Below are 14,503 nucleotides of genomic sequence, written 5' to 3' on the forward strand. Positions count from 1 at the left end.
GCCTGCTCGTTACTTGCGTGGTGCAAGGTGCAAAATGGACTGAGGTGCCCGCGTTAACAAATGCGGCCAGGTGAACATTGCACTGCAACGAGCGCGCCATCTAGTAGCCGTAGATACAATTAGGCAACTTCACATTGAAATATAGGCAGAAGTGATTATAAATAAACAGTATTTGGCACATAATGGAAAGCAATGTTTGTTTGATAGTAGCATACAACATAACATTTTGTCTACATCAAAGCTTATAACAGCAAGATAAAACATGAGAACATCATTATGAAAATGTAATCAGCGCTGTCTACATTTGCACATGGCCGGATACTGTGCACCCGGCGGACGGTGGTGTGGAAGAAGCTACAGTGGTAGGGGTAGAGAGTGCACCGTTCGCATCTGTGTGTAGGCTTTCCGGCCGCGACTTGCGATTTGGACGGTGCTGGTCGCGCTCTCGTCGGATTTCTGCTAGCGCCGGATTCCACACCGCACTTAATTGGTATCCTTCGTCCTTGTGGACAAAATTGTCGTGAACCCGTATTTCAATGGCCTCCTTTGTGATGCTGTCACAATAGATATTATACGACGGGGAAGCCCACATTTCCAGCTCCATTACTGCGTCAGAAAAAGAAAAATGAAATTGAATTTAAAAAGAATTAACTTGCAATGAAATTGCCCTTATCACTTGAATGTTTTGCTAGATAACAACACTGAAAAAAAATTGTCACTCCCAGGACAAAACATGCTAATACCGTACCTTTATACTACCACCAATTTTGCGAGGAACTGAACCAACAAATTCCCACAGACATATACCTGAAATCTCTGATTGATAACTAAATCCCTTAAAGCTACCAGAGCGCGAGGATGTTGACTGCTACGTTTGAACGGCTGTCCCAAAAGTTCTTAATGACTTTTTCCGGGATTAAAATCGGATTATTTAGTAGACCAGTGAAAGGGCGTTAGGCAGCCTGTGCGTTCGATAGATCGGTAATGTATATAGGCAGCATTGTAAATGCGGCTGTTTTCACCCTGGAAGACGGAGGTGTCCACAACGTACTCGTTATGATGATGTTGAAAAAAAGAGTAACATTTTCTCACAGAGAATGTTAAAATAACCATCTTCACAGCAGCCTGAATGAGTCGGCCCAACTCATCCTATGGAGAACACCAGGGGGATCAAGACCAAATTACATTCTGAGCACACTGAGAGTTAAATGGCAAGTTGGGCCTAAATGGAGTGAGTTGCGAGCGACGAAACTGCGACTCGTCTGACCACACCATACCACACGTCTTCAGTCGGCTACTGCCAGTTTTGGTGTTGCATGGCCAATCAAAGACGTGGAGTTTCTCGTGCCTCTTTAGGTAGTTGCCCTTGGCGAAGTTTCCTGCTCCAGTTTCCCCTGCACGCAAATCCATTCGCAATGTCTGCTCAGAAACTTTTCGAAATAGCCTCCATTCACGGACAGTACTGATTCTTACGTGGTTCTAAACCGATTTCTGTTAGCTGGGTGAGACACTCGTCTCCGGTTAGGATCTCTTTACGACCTCTACGCCGTGTTTCATGGCTGCAGTCGGTATACCCCATCTGATAAATCCATTGGGCCGTCCGGGTTGACGCAGAAACAAGTTGGGCAACTTAATTCACAATAAAGTCATCGGCACGTCCAAATACGGCAGTTCCATTAGGCCACTAAGTCACGTTGTCACATCTACCAAATCTACTGAACTGGTTCCAAACAACCGAATACACAGACTACTCCTTATCAATACTAAATTTTAATCTATGTCGATATGCTCCTGGGTACGCCTTACGAGCGTGTCTCCAGGTCATTTCCAGGCATACCTCCTCTGCTTCTGATTTTTATCTATAAATTCGCTATTACTAGCTGAAATGTATTGCAGAATTAGATTAACATTTCTCCTTCATTCCTGCTATCGAGACCATATGCTCTCACAAATTAATACAGCGTTCCAGTCACCCGTGAATGTTAATTTTGACCTCCCTTTACATAGTGGGATTCAGGTTTATTATCTTGATAGGCTCTCTCTCTCTGTCTCTTCATCTTTTGCTTGTGACATCACTATGTGTACCTATTGCACTGTCGTTAGTTTCCTGTAGATTCAGTTCACAGTAACTCACGTCCTCCCCTACGTTTTTATTCATGACAGGTCTTACTCCTGTTATATCATTTTCAGCAGCTGTTAATATTAACCTAGTCTGAGCAGAAATCGGTTTCTCTATTTGTTTCCACTGACCTTCACTGTCTCTAGACTAAGATTTTGCACTTCCGTTTTCAGATTTTCCTCAGGATGACTAAACCGATGGTTTCCTGGGATGGACGGTAAGCCTTTTCACCGTCTTTCGTGCCCTCGAGCGGTACACGAAGTCTGATAGATCCGTTAAGCTGTCCGTATTGATACAGAAACAGATTGGGCAACTTCAGTCACAGTCATTGCTTCGCACTTCGATCTACGCGTGTCATCTGACATCGCATTCGGATACGTCGTCGCCTGTGGTTGTACGAACGACTATCGCCTGAGATACTCTGGCAGGAAGTTGGTTGGGAACAGGGAATCCGCACCTTTTACCCAGAGACAGAGTTTTCCTTCGACAAGGCATCAATTCCGCTCCTTAAGCTGGAAACTGCTTGCTGAGGAACTGCCTGCAGGTGAACACAAACGCGGCCTGTTGGACTGGTGTCACCGGGAACCTGGCTGTTGGCATCTCGTAGCCATTTCCGCTGTCCATACCGCTAGGACGTTAGTTATTTCTACTACACTCTCGCTCAATTTTCGCCGCTGCATCCATGACTGCAAAGCAAGCATAAATGCTTTTTAGAAATTGGTGGGTTGGCCACAGTCCAAGTACGGTTCGGCTGTTATAATCACTTCGAAGTTCATAAACTCCTCCAACAAGGAGAGCATCTACGGATGTTGGCTTCACTCCTTGATGGCGCTGTGTCCAGTCTACGCGGTCCCGTAAGGTAAGGAATAGCTGCCTTTTCCCGTCTGCATTGTACCACATAGCTTGCTGTATGTTTTTATGTTTGTATCCACTTACATGCAACGTTGCTCAGAGTTCATTCCATTCACGTCATAATTTATCAGTGCCGCGCCATTTATTCTGTGCTCTCGAACTGCACAATCATCTTTGTGTTATATGACTGTACGACTACGCATGAAAATATTTGTTCGTGTTTTTCGGTCTCCGAGTCCCCTTCTGTGATAGTTTGCCGCTACGCGTTTAGTGTACTTCTACATCCACGTACAGAATCGCATCGTTATTATCTATTTACAGACGAACGATGTGCTTTTGTTGACGTTACTAATGTGCTGATGTGACTTACGTAAATCTGCTTCCCGTTGCGGCTGGTACTCGTCAGTTTAGGTGACCTGAAGAGAACCACTACAAGGACGGTCGAGGCATGGGTTTTATAGTCTTTCATTATGCCAGGATCCAATACTTTGAAGGATTTTAATCAATTAACCCTCCTTTGTTTGTCCTCGGCAAGCGTCAATAATCGTCTTTCGCTTTACCAACGTAGAGCCAGTTCTACGACGAAGCGTCCTTCCAATTCATGCGGTTATTTTAACTACAGGGTGGCTCACGGGAAGTAGTACACTTTCATTTAGGAGGTTATGCGTTTGTTTACACCAATATAACGTACAGAGAGCTCTGCTACATAAATTTCGTTCCTGAAAAGTCAAACACAAGTTAATTTCTTTAGAAGTTGTGGTGCCATGACTAATAACAAGCCGGCCGCTGTGATCGAGCGGTTCTAGGGGCTTCGGTCTGGAACGGCGTTGCTGCTACGGTCGCAGGTTCGAATCCTGCCTCGGGCATGGATGTGTGTGATGTCCTTAGGTTAGTTAGGTTTAAGTAGGTCTAAATCTAGGGGACTGATTACGTCAGATGTTAAGTTCCATAGTGCTTAGTGCTACTTGAACCATTTGAACTGATAAGGAGATATAATTTTTTTTCTTTTACTACCTTGTACTTCATAGATGTATTTCTGACGACATAGAATATTTTTCAATTAGTTATACAGTGTTGAACATGAAGTGTGACTTTGTTTATATTGCTGTTTTCTACACGAGTTCCTTGTGTAAAGATTTAGATTCTTTCTGATGATCTTTCAAATAGTTTTATTAAATGTATTGTTCTAAACGGAATGCAGTAGGCAGAAGTGTTGTAAGAACTGTGCAGCGAGAGAGGTATCGATAGTTATCGAGTCGAACAGTGTGTGGCAGACAGTCGCGCATGGCACTCGAGTGTCGGGATACGAAAGCAAGTGTTGTGTGTAGTAATGGTGTGCGTTTGACGCGATATTAATACCAGACTTTCATGAGTTAGACACGGCTTGGAATTCGTCATTATGATGGACATTCTAAACTGACGTTATATTACGCGAGCGCTGTTGGTTTTTACAGAATGAGGCTTATGGCAGTGTCAATGCACTCGTGAACAGGCAGTACTGTCGTCGGTTTAGAATTGAACTGCATTACGTAAACTGTGAATTTAATATTGCTCATTTTTCTTGACAGCGAAATACGACGTATGCTAAAACACTAACCGCCAGCGCGGAAACTGTGAACTATGTTCTACGTAAGTGACTGCTTTCGCGGGAACGTTGTTATTGTGAATCGTGAATATTAACAGTAGACAGACTGTGTAACTTCACAATTAGCAAATTGTAGCAAATGGAATGTTAATTTAAACGCGACGTGTAGACTGTGCCAAACTACCGTGTGTGAAAGTTGCAGTTGAGTTAATATGACCTTCAAGTGCTACATAAACACTTACTATGTTCCGGTGTACGACAAATGGATGCTACGCATCTTGTTACCACCGCCAGCTGAGACAGGATGTGAGGAAAGAGGATGTATTAATGCCAAGGGTACGACTAAACGAACTTATAGGATTCACATCAGCAACTTCGAACTGCTTCTACCGCCGTCGCCACATCACGCCGTACCAGAACAGGTAAGACTCAAAACCAATCCTTTCATCGAGAAACTCACAACTGTAACCAATTTAATTTTTTGTTTGGCAATAGACTACCTTTCAATGTTTCTCTCCGTAAATAAAAGTATAGTAGTGTATTGTAAAGAATCCATTCAGTGACTGTGGACCCCACTACGAACAGTAGTTAATGCCATCATTTATTTGTTTATGCTTTCCAGCGTATTTGTACAAGTCGTTGCATGCCTTATATGTGTCTTTTGGAAGAGTGAGCTTCGATGTGTGTATACAGTAGTTTAGGCAGGAGGATCTATGGGTTGCATTGTGAAATGTGGCCGGACGTCTAAGTTGAGGCAGCCGCCATTGAAGTTATTTACACCGAGTAATTACAAAGAAGTAGCTTACTCGCCATTGGTTCAAGTTAACATATTACAGTGAACTTTAAATCTAACAGCTGTCAAAGTACGCATCTTTATTTACATGACATTTACCGTCATATTTCCATTCATTCACGTTCAGATGCAAATTTACCTGGTTTTAACTGTTACTGGTAAGCAAAATTGCAGTATACTGTGTCCTTATTTATCAAGTTAGCTTCAGAGTGTTTTACTGTTTCCACTATCAAAGGATTTTTTCATCAAAATGCCGCGCCGGTTAGGCGTGCGGTCTCGGGGGGTCTTGTCACGGTTCGCGCGTCTGCCCCCGCCGGATGTTCGAGTCCTCCCTCAGGCATGCGCGCGCGGTGTGTGTGTGTGTGTGTGTGTGTGTGTGTGTGTGTGTGTGTGTGTGTGTGTGTGTGTGTGTGTGTGTGTGTTGTCCTTAGTGATAAGTTAAAGTTAGGTTAAATAGTGCATAAGCCTAGGAACCGATGACCTCAGCAGTTTTGCCCCATAGTCCTTACCAAAAATTAAAAAAAAAAGATCATCAGAATTTTTACAGGATTGGGAAACTTGTCATATAGATGTTTGATTTTGAAGTTTCCGGAAGTAAAATAGGTTCTTGGGGTTTATGTAATATTCATTTACTTTATGCAGCTTTTCTTTAAACATTTTCTGATTACAAATTCACGATCATAGTAAATCTCCTGGAACCGTATTTTTCACGAAGTGCATGACACAAATGAATTAATCATTCGCAATGCATTGCTGAAGACGACATCTGTAGCTCTTTATTACGTTATCACTAATTTCTTGAGGAGCGGCGTATCACTTCCTGGATTCTAGCTTTTAACTCACCAGTCTTCAAGAATAATCGAGTAACCGTGAAAAAAAACTTAGTTATTGAGTTGATCCCACAGAAAAAATCTGTGATAAAAGTTCAGGTGATCTCGCCGCCCATGGGTTATCAACGAGTCGTGCGAGCAGTCTATGCGGAGAGTGGGGCCTCAGTGTAATTATTCAAATACAGGCCATATGATTTGCAGCCCCATATTGCTGAAACCATACAGAGTTTAGTCGGCAATGCACCGTCAGCTGTGGCGAATAAAAAGATCGTGAATCATGGCTTTACACGCCTCGGAACTGACACTCACTTGCCGTTGTTGTCTTCAAAACATACAGCCCAACGATTCCAATGGATCGTCCAAAATCACACCAGATGACGACCTTCGGCCTAAGCTGGACCCTTTCATGAATGTGCTGCGAGTTTATGTTCGAGTAATATCGGAAGTTTTGTTCGTTGATACACATTCAGATGGAAGTTTTCCTAAACAGACATGTAATATTCGTCATAAATACATTCTCGGCCGTAACTGTTGAACCACTTGCATCTTAAGACGATGAAACTTCTATTTCAGAGTCATTTGCAAAGACATGCGAGGGATTTGTAGTGTTCAGGAATGGCGCCGGACAGATCGCTGTCGGTTTCGTTGCAGATCTTCGCAAACTCGTCGGATATTTCCTCGCTTTAGACCTGTCATTTCAGGTACCTTACGATTCACATTAGTTACTAAGCCATTCAAACGCAGTTGTTTTACCAACCTAGATACTTTTCTTTTGTGCGGAACACGGAATAGACGGTCTCTCCCACGGTGCACTACGCGTCTGACATTTACAATGCTCTGCTCACGACACAACTCTTCTACAGCGTCAATACACTCCTGCTCTTGCCAATGTCCCACATTGAACTGAATGGTACACTTTACTTGTCCGATTAGATAGGGTACAAAGAGTGATCACATCTACATCCCAGCAGGGTGGACAATTTAAAGCACACTTTTTTCCGTGGGCCACCCTTTGTACGATTTTTTCTTGGGCTCCGTTTAGTACAGAGCTGTTACATTGTCAAACAAGAGATAATTTTTGTGCAGTTTTTAACTGCAGCGATGACCCTTAAAATGTTTCTAAGGTATTTCATGCTACATTGGCACAAAAAAATTGCAATCATATTCGTTACTTGACTGAAGAAAATGTCACGAAGAATTGATTTCGTATACACACATAATAGTTGATGTGCTAATGGAGAGGAGCTCAACCTACTGGGCCGGCCGTTGTTGCCGAGCGGTTCTAGGCGCTTCAGTCCGGAACTGCGCTGATGCTACGGTCGCAGGTTTGAATCCTGCCTCGGGCATGGATGTGTGTGCTGTCCTTAGGTTAATTAGGTTTAAGTAGTTCGAAGCTTAGGGGACTGATGACTTCGTATGTTAAGTCCCATAGTGCTCAGATCCATTTGAACCATTTTCAACCTATTGGCAACAAACAAGACTCTAGACTCCTATACGGCCAACAGAGAATGACGCACTGTTAGTAAAAATGTGTAGGCCATTAGGATGAAAGGTGATACTTCCGAACAGCGAGAGGGTCAAATAGCGAATGGAAGCTGAACTTGCAACAAGGAAGAGACCGTAGAGTATTTATGGGACGTCAACTTGACCCCCATTACATTTGCGGCCGTGGATAATAGCTACCTTGAGCTATCTGAATGATGGATTGAAAACCCATACAGTAAACTTTAAACCCCAAGTCTTCTGCCAACGCCAAAGCATACATGTCGTAGTGAGAAACATTGGCGTAATGGACTGCTCACGACAGTACTTGCAGATTGACGTGTTTTACGAACCAAATGAAGAAAAATAGTTCCTAGCGTTACAGCTGCTTCTTGACGGATAATTCGTCCACGCAGAACTGGAAACACGAGCTGGCCAGTCGAATATAAGATATGCTTTGTGTGAAAATTTGTGAAAGAGACACAGCGCATTTTGAGTTTAGACAGAAAGGTGGTACGAGAGTTATTTGTCAAGTAGAACATTATAATTACAAGAATGTCTGGTGGTATTACTTATATTCGGGTATTGCATCTGCGCCACGGGAGTCTCAGAAGCGTGCAAAGGGGCGTATTGCCACTTTTGAACAGTAGTCTTTAATTGAAAATTTACTGGACACTTCTCACTAAAAAGCCGGGCAGTAAACTTTAAGATACCAGGACCTGACGAATTTTCTAGGCATTTGTACTTCCTAGACACGACTGAATCTATATATACGGGTTGGATGTGGCACACAAGTCACTGCCAATGTGTACCTTGTAAATTTTGATTAATAGAATCCATTGCTTTATACTGAATTCAAATGTTCAATAGAAACGAAAGTACAACCGCGTGTGCTTCAAATAAGCTTAATATGGCTGCTGATATTCTCAGTATACACTGAGGCGACAAAGTCATGGGATAGCGACATGTGTATATACAGACAGTGGTAGTATCGCTTAAACAAAGTATAAAAGGGTAGTGCATTGGAGCCGTCATTTTTACTCGGGTGATTCAGATGGAAATGTTTCCGGCGTCGTCATGGCCGCACGAGGTGAATTAACAGACTTTGAACGCGGAATAGCAGGTGGAACATTTCATTCCGAAAATTGTTAGGGAATTCAGTATTGTGAGATCCGCAGTGACATGAGTGTGCCGAGGATACCAAATTGAAGGCATTACCTCTCACCACGGACAACGCAGTAGTCGATGGCCTTGCTGACCTACAGCAGCGGTGTTTGCGCAGACTTGTCGGTGCTAGCAGACAAGCGATGCTGCGTGACATAACCACAAAAATCAAAGTGCGACGAACGACGAACGTGTGCGTTAGGGTTGTGAGGCGTTAATGCACTGTGGCAGCAGACGACCGACAAGAGTGCCTTTGCTAATAACTCGACATGCCTACAGTGCCTCTAGACGACTGGAAAACCGTGGTCTGGTCAGATGAGTCCCTGTTTCAGTTGGTAAGAGCTGGTAGTAGTGTTAGAGTGTGATGCCGACCCAATGTAGCCATGAACCCACAAATCAACAAGGCAATGTGCAAGCTGGTGACGGCTCCACAGTGGTGTGGGCTGTGTTTGCATGGAATAGACTTGGTTCTCTGGTCCAAGTGTACTGATCATTCACTGTAAATAGTTACGTTCGGCTACTTGGAGGCCATTTATAGCCATTCATGGACTTCATGTTCCCAAACAAAGTTTCAATTTTTACAGACGAGAATGCACCATGTCAGCAGACCACAATTGTTCGCGATTGGTTTGAACGACATTCTGGAGAATTGGTGCGAAATATTTGGCTACCCACATCGCCCGACATGAATCCCATCGAACATTTATGTGACATGATCGCGAAGTCAGTTCGTGAACAAAATCCTGCACAGGCAACACTTTCACAATTTTTTCAGGGGAGTCTATGTCATGTCCAACTGCTCCACTGCGCTGGGCAAAATGAGGTTCGACACAGTATTAGCAGGTATCGCATGAATTTTGTCACATTAGTGTATACAGGGTGTCCTAGTATGCAGAGATATAAAAGAAGCAATCATTCGAAGAAAGAATATCTAGTAAACACAAGCTCTAAAACACATACATTAGCTATTAGAACGTCTTCATCTTTGATTGTGTGGAGAAAAAATCTCTTCTGCTGCAAGCTCTTTGCTTTCCATATTTTGGGAGGTGGGAATACGGCCGAAAGCAAGGAGAAATTTGCAGTAAACGTAGGCTCTAGAGTGCTTACCATAAGAGATATGAGCACTTCTTGATCTTCGTTACTGTGAAACACATCTCTACTACTGAAGAAAAACAAATGCTCATAGCAGTTACGGTATGCATTTTAGAGCCCATGTTTACCACATATTTCTGCTTCAAACGATACTTTCCCTTATACCCCTGAGTACTGAACATTCCTTCCTGGACACCTTGTATATTAGAAGTTTGTCAGGTGTGGTAAGCAGCACTACTAGATTATTTACTAGCGATGCCGCTGTCTGTAAAAAGGTTTATCTCTGTGTCTGTAGGGTAATGGATAACGACTTGAGCAATTATTGTCTCTAGTTGATGTAAACAATGACCTTTCTTTTTAATTCGGATAAAGTTGAGCTTATATCCACAAAAAACTGACGACAGGGTTAAGATCTGGAAACATCAGATTCTTTATATAACGTCTTGCTATGGCACATCGTCAATTTGTCAAGCGGTAAAATTAAGACGCTATATGGAAAGGGACAAACACGTGGAATCCATAACATCTGTGACGAAAGTAAGACGGAGAGTTTCTGGGAAACTGATGCATTTGATCTAGCGCTACCAAATCAAGAGTGCTGCTTGGGCAGATACATTCTGATTAGCCCATAAAAACCTCTTCCGGTTTTGCGTACGCATGTAAAATGTGAACGTTAGTAAGAAAAACATTGTTGATTCAAAGAAACGGCTAAATCTGAGGAATCTTTCCTTGTTAAACTAGACCTGTATGTATTTAAATGCCTTTATACAGGGTGAATCACCTAAAATTTGCGTCACTAATGTTGCGTAAATGGAAAATGCTATTGCTGTGCGCTTTTCAAAGACTGGATTTATAGTCAGAGGTTCGTAATGTTAGCCAATAAACAGATTAAGTTTACTTTTTATACATACTTACACTTTTTTAAATCAAACAGAATGTATTGATAGTCAGAGGCTCGTACTGTTAATAAATAGATTGTAATAATACTGAGAAAGCGTATTTTTTGTGCAAACTAACACTTCTTTAAATGAAACACGGCAAAGTGACATTAAGAAACTAAAAGTAAGGTAAATTAAAATGTCGACGGTTTTTGCTGCAGAATTCTAGGGCGAGTCGTTTGCGAGATATCGTAGTTTGGAAAGTTTCCACACAAACAACAGTTAGTGCCATTCAGCCTGCATAGTTGATAGGTACAGTGATGTTATGTTTGCTTTCAGTGTGCTTGTGTGTTCCTTGAGTGCACTGCTACTTGCTAATCAGTTAACGTGTGAAAGTAGACGATGGGATTTATTCAGCATAAAAGAAGCCTCCTTGTTCGTGGTGTAAGGAGAATGTAGGGAGAATGCAATTCGCTCTCTTACGGTGTACGCGGCAAGATATCACAGAAGACGTCAACCACCTCGGTAATTATTTATGAACATCTTCATCCAGTTACATGAAAGTGGTAGTGTAACACCTAGGCAACGTAAAAGAAGAAAACAAGCCACGACAGAGGAGGGGGAAATTAATATTTTTCTTGCAGTTGCAGTTGATCCTCACGTTAGCTCCTGCGCAGTCACACGAAAGTGCAGCATTAATCAGGCTAGTGTCCTACACATTCTCCATTGACACACATCCCATTTCTGTCGCATCTCTGTCCATTAAGAGCTGCGTGGAAAGAATTATGGGAATCGTGTTAACTTCTATACGTGGGCACTAAGAGAGGATACTCCAGGTGTGTTGTCTCTTCTTTAGTGATGAAGCCACATTCAACATTCATGGCCAGGAAAACCACGAAAACATGCACTGTTGGTCTGTTGACAATCCCCGTTGGCTTCGTCAGGTGGAACGTTGGCGTCCATGGAGTACAAACGTGTGCTATGGGATAATATATCATCAGCTGATAAGCCTGTTTTTCGTTGATGGAACATGAACGTGCAGCCTCCCAAAGGACAGTCTTCCACAGATGCCACAAGACGTTCTCCTGTAGACTAGGGGGAACCTATGGTACTAACATTATGGCTGTCCAACCCACACTGCACGAAGTCCTACAGAATGTCTTCACGAATTGCTTCCAAATCAATGGATTGGACACAGAGGACCTGTATCTTGGCCGGATAGGACGCCTGTAGATTTTTTCTGAGGGGAAAGCTGAAAGATTCTGTCTAAAAGGACATAAAGGACATACCAACTACACCTACTCCCGATTATATGCAACGATGTATTTGCAGCCTGCTTGGGCAACTCTGCTGAAATGCTAACATGCGTCCAGTAGTCGTTTAATAATAGATTCAAAGCATGTATTACCGCGGCCGGTGACCATTTTGAACACAGCATGTGATGGTCAACTGTCTCGTTGCTGGTCAGCAGCCACGTAACTAGTGCGTGCGCTTGTGCTCTTCTATAGTGTTTGCTACCACAGGCAATAACCAAGTGTCGGCAAAGAAACTTTTCAAACTAAAATATCTCGAAACGACTTGCCCTAGAATCCTGCAAGAAACGCAGGTGACATTCTAATTTACCTTACTTTTAGTTTGTTAATGTCAGTAGGCATTGTTACATTTAAAAAGTGTCGCCCGCATCTCGTGGTCGTGCGGTAGCGTTCTCGCTTCCCACGCCCGGGTTCCCGGGTTCGATTCCCGGCGGGGTCAGGGATTTTCTCTGCCTCGTGATGGCTGGGTGTTGTGTGATGTCCTTAGGTTAGTTAGGTTTAAGTAGTTCTAAGTTCTAGGGGACTGATGACCATAGATGTTAAGTCCCATAGTGCTCAGAGCCATTTAAAAAGTGTATGTCAGCACAAATAGTAAACTTCCTAAGTATTATTCCAATCTGTTTATTGGTTAACAAAACGAGCCTCTGACTACCAATCCATTCTGTGAGAACAGCACTTCAGTATCTAGCTATCTATCTATATCCATACTCCGCAACCCACCTGACGGTGTGTGGCGGAGGGTACCTTGAGTACCTCTATCGGTTCACCCTTCTATTCCATTCACGTATTGTTCGTGGAAAGAAGGATTGTCGGTATGCCTCTGTGTGGGCTCTAATCTCTCTGATTTTATCCTCATGGTCTCTTCGCGAGATATACGTAGGAGGGAGCAATATACTGCTTGACTCTTCGGTGAAGGTATGTTCTCGAAACTTTGACAAAAGCCCATACCGAGATACTGAGCGTCTCTCCTGCAGAGTCTTCCACTGGAGTTTATCTATCATCTCCGTAACGCTTTCGCGATTACTAAATGATCCTGTAACGAAGCGCGCTGCTCTCCGTTGGATCTTCTCTATATCTTCTATCAACCCTATCTGGTACGGATCCCACACTGCTGAGCAGTATTCAAGCAGTGGGCGAACAAGCGTACTGTAACCTACTTCCTTTGTTTTCGGATTGCATTTCCTTAGGATTCTTCCAATGAATCTCAGTCTGGCATCTGCTTTACCGACGATCAACATTATATGATCATTCCATTTCAAATCACTCCTAATGCGTACTCCCAGATAATTTATGGTATTAACTGCTTCCAGTTGCTGACCTGCTATTTTGTAGCTAAATGTTAAAGGATCTATCTTTCTGTGTATTCGCAGCACATTACACTTGTCTACATTGAGATTCAATTGCCATTCCCAGCACCATGCGTCAATTCGCTGCAGATCCTCCTGCATTTCAGTACAATTTTCCATTGTTACAACCTCTCGATACACCACAGCATCATCCGCAAAAAGCCTCAGTGAACTTCCGATGTCATCCACAAGGTCATTTATATATATTGTGAATAGCAACGGTCCTACGACACTCCCCTGCGGCACACCTGAAATCACTCTTACTTCGGAAGACTTCTCTCCATTGAGAATGACATGCTGCGTCCTGTTATCTAGGAACTCCTCAATCCAATCACACAATTGGTCTGATAGTCCATATGCTCTTACTTTGTTCATTAAACGACTGTGGGGAACTGTATCGAACGCCTTGCGGAAGTCAAGAAACACGGCATCTCCCTGTGAACCCGTATCTATGGCCCTCTGAGTCTCGTGGACGAATAGCGCGAGCTGGGTTTCACATGACCGTCTTTTTCGAAACCCATGCTGATTCCTACAGAGTAGATTTCTTGTCTCCAGAAAAGTCATTATACTCGAACACAATACGTGTTCCAAAATTCTACAACTGATCGACGTTAGAGATATAGGTCTATAGTATCAGTGTTAGCAGTTGTAGTCTTACTCGTACTCACAGGCTAGTTGCCAACGACTGATGCTTTCTGAACGAGGTAAAAATTAATGACTATGTATAAATAACCCACACCAGATACCCACAGATGAAAGTCTCCCCCACTTCACTGGTTTACACGAGTGCCTTACTTTTTGAAAACGCCTCGTACGTATGAACCTTAATACTATATTTCCTGCATCCCAATAATGACTACCCTTACATTACTAATACTGCTATTACTAAAATTCTGCTGCTTCCAAAATGTATCATGAGGGGGGACACTGATAATAAGATGTTGTTGTTCAGAAATTTGGAACTACTGTTTGCATTGTTCTGCATGTCCCATGTCGATATATGCAACCAAAGTTGCTCGAGATGGATATAATACTAAAGTTAGTAAGAC

Source organism: Schistocerca serialis, chromosome 7, assembly GCF_023864345.2.
Source record: "Schistocerca serialis cubense isolate TAMUIC-IGC-003099 chromosome 7, iqSchSeri2.2, whole genome shotgun sequence".
NCBI classification, from domain to species: Eukaryota; Metazoa; Arthropoda; class Insecta; order Orthoptera; family Acrididae; genus Schistocerca; species Schistocerca serialis.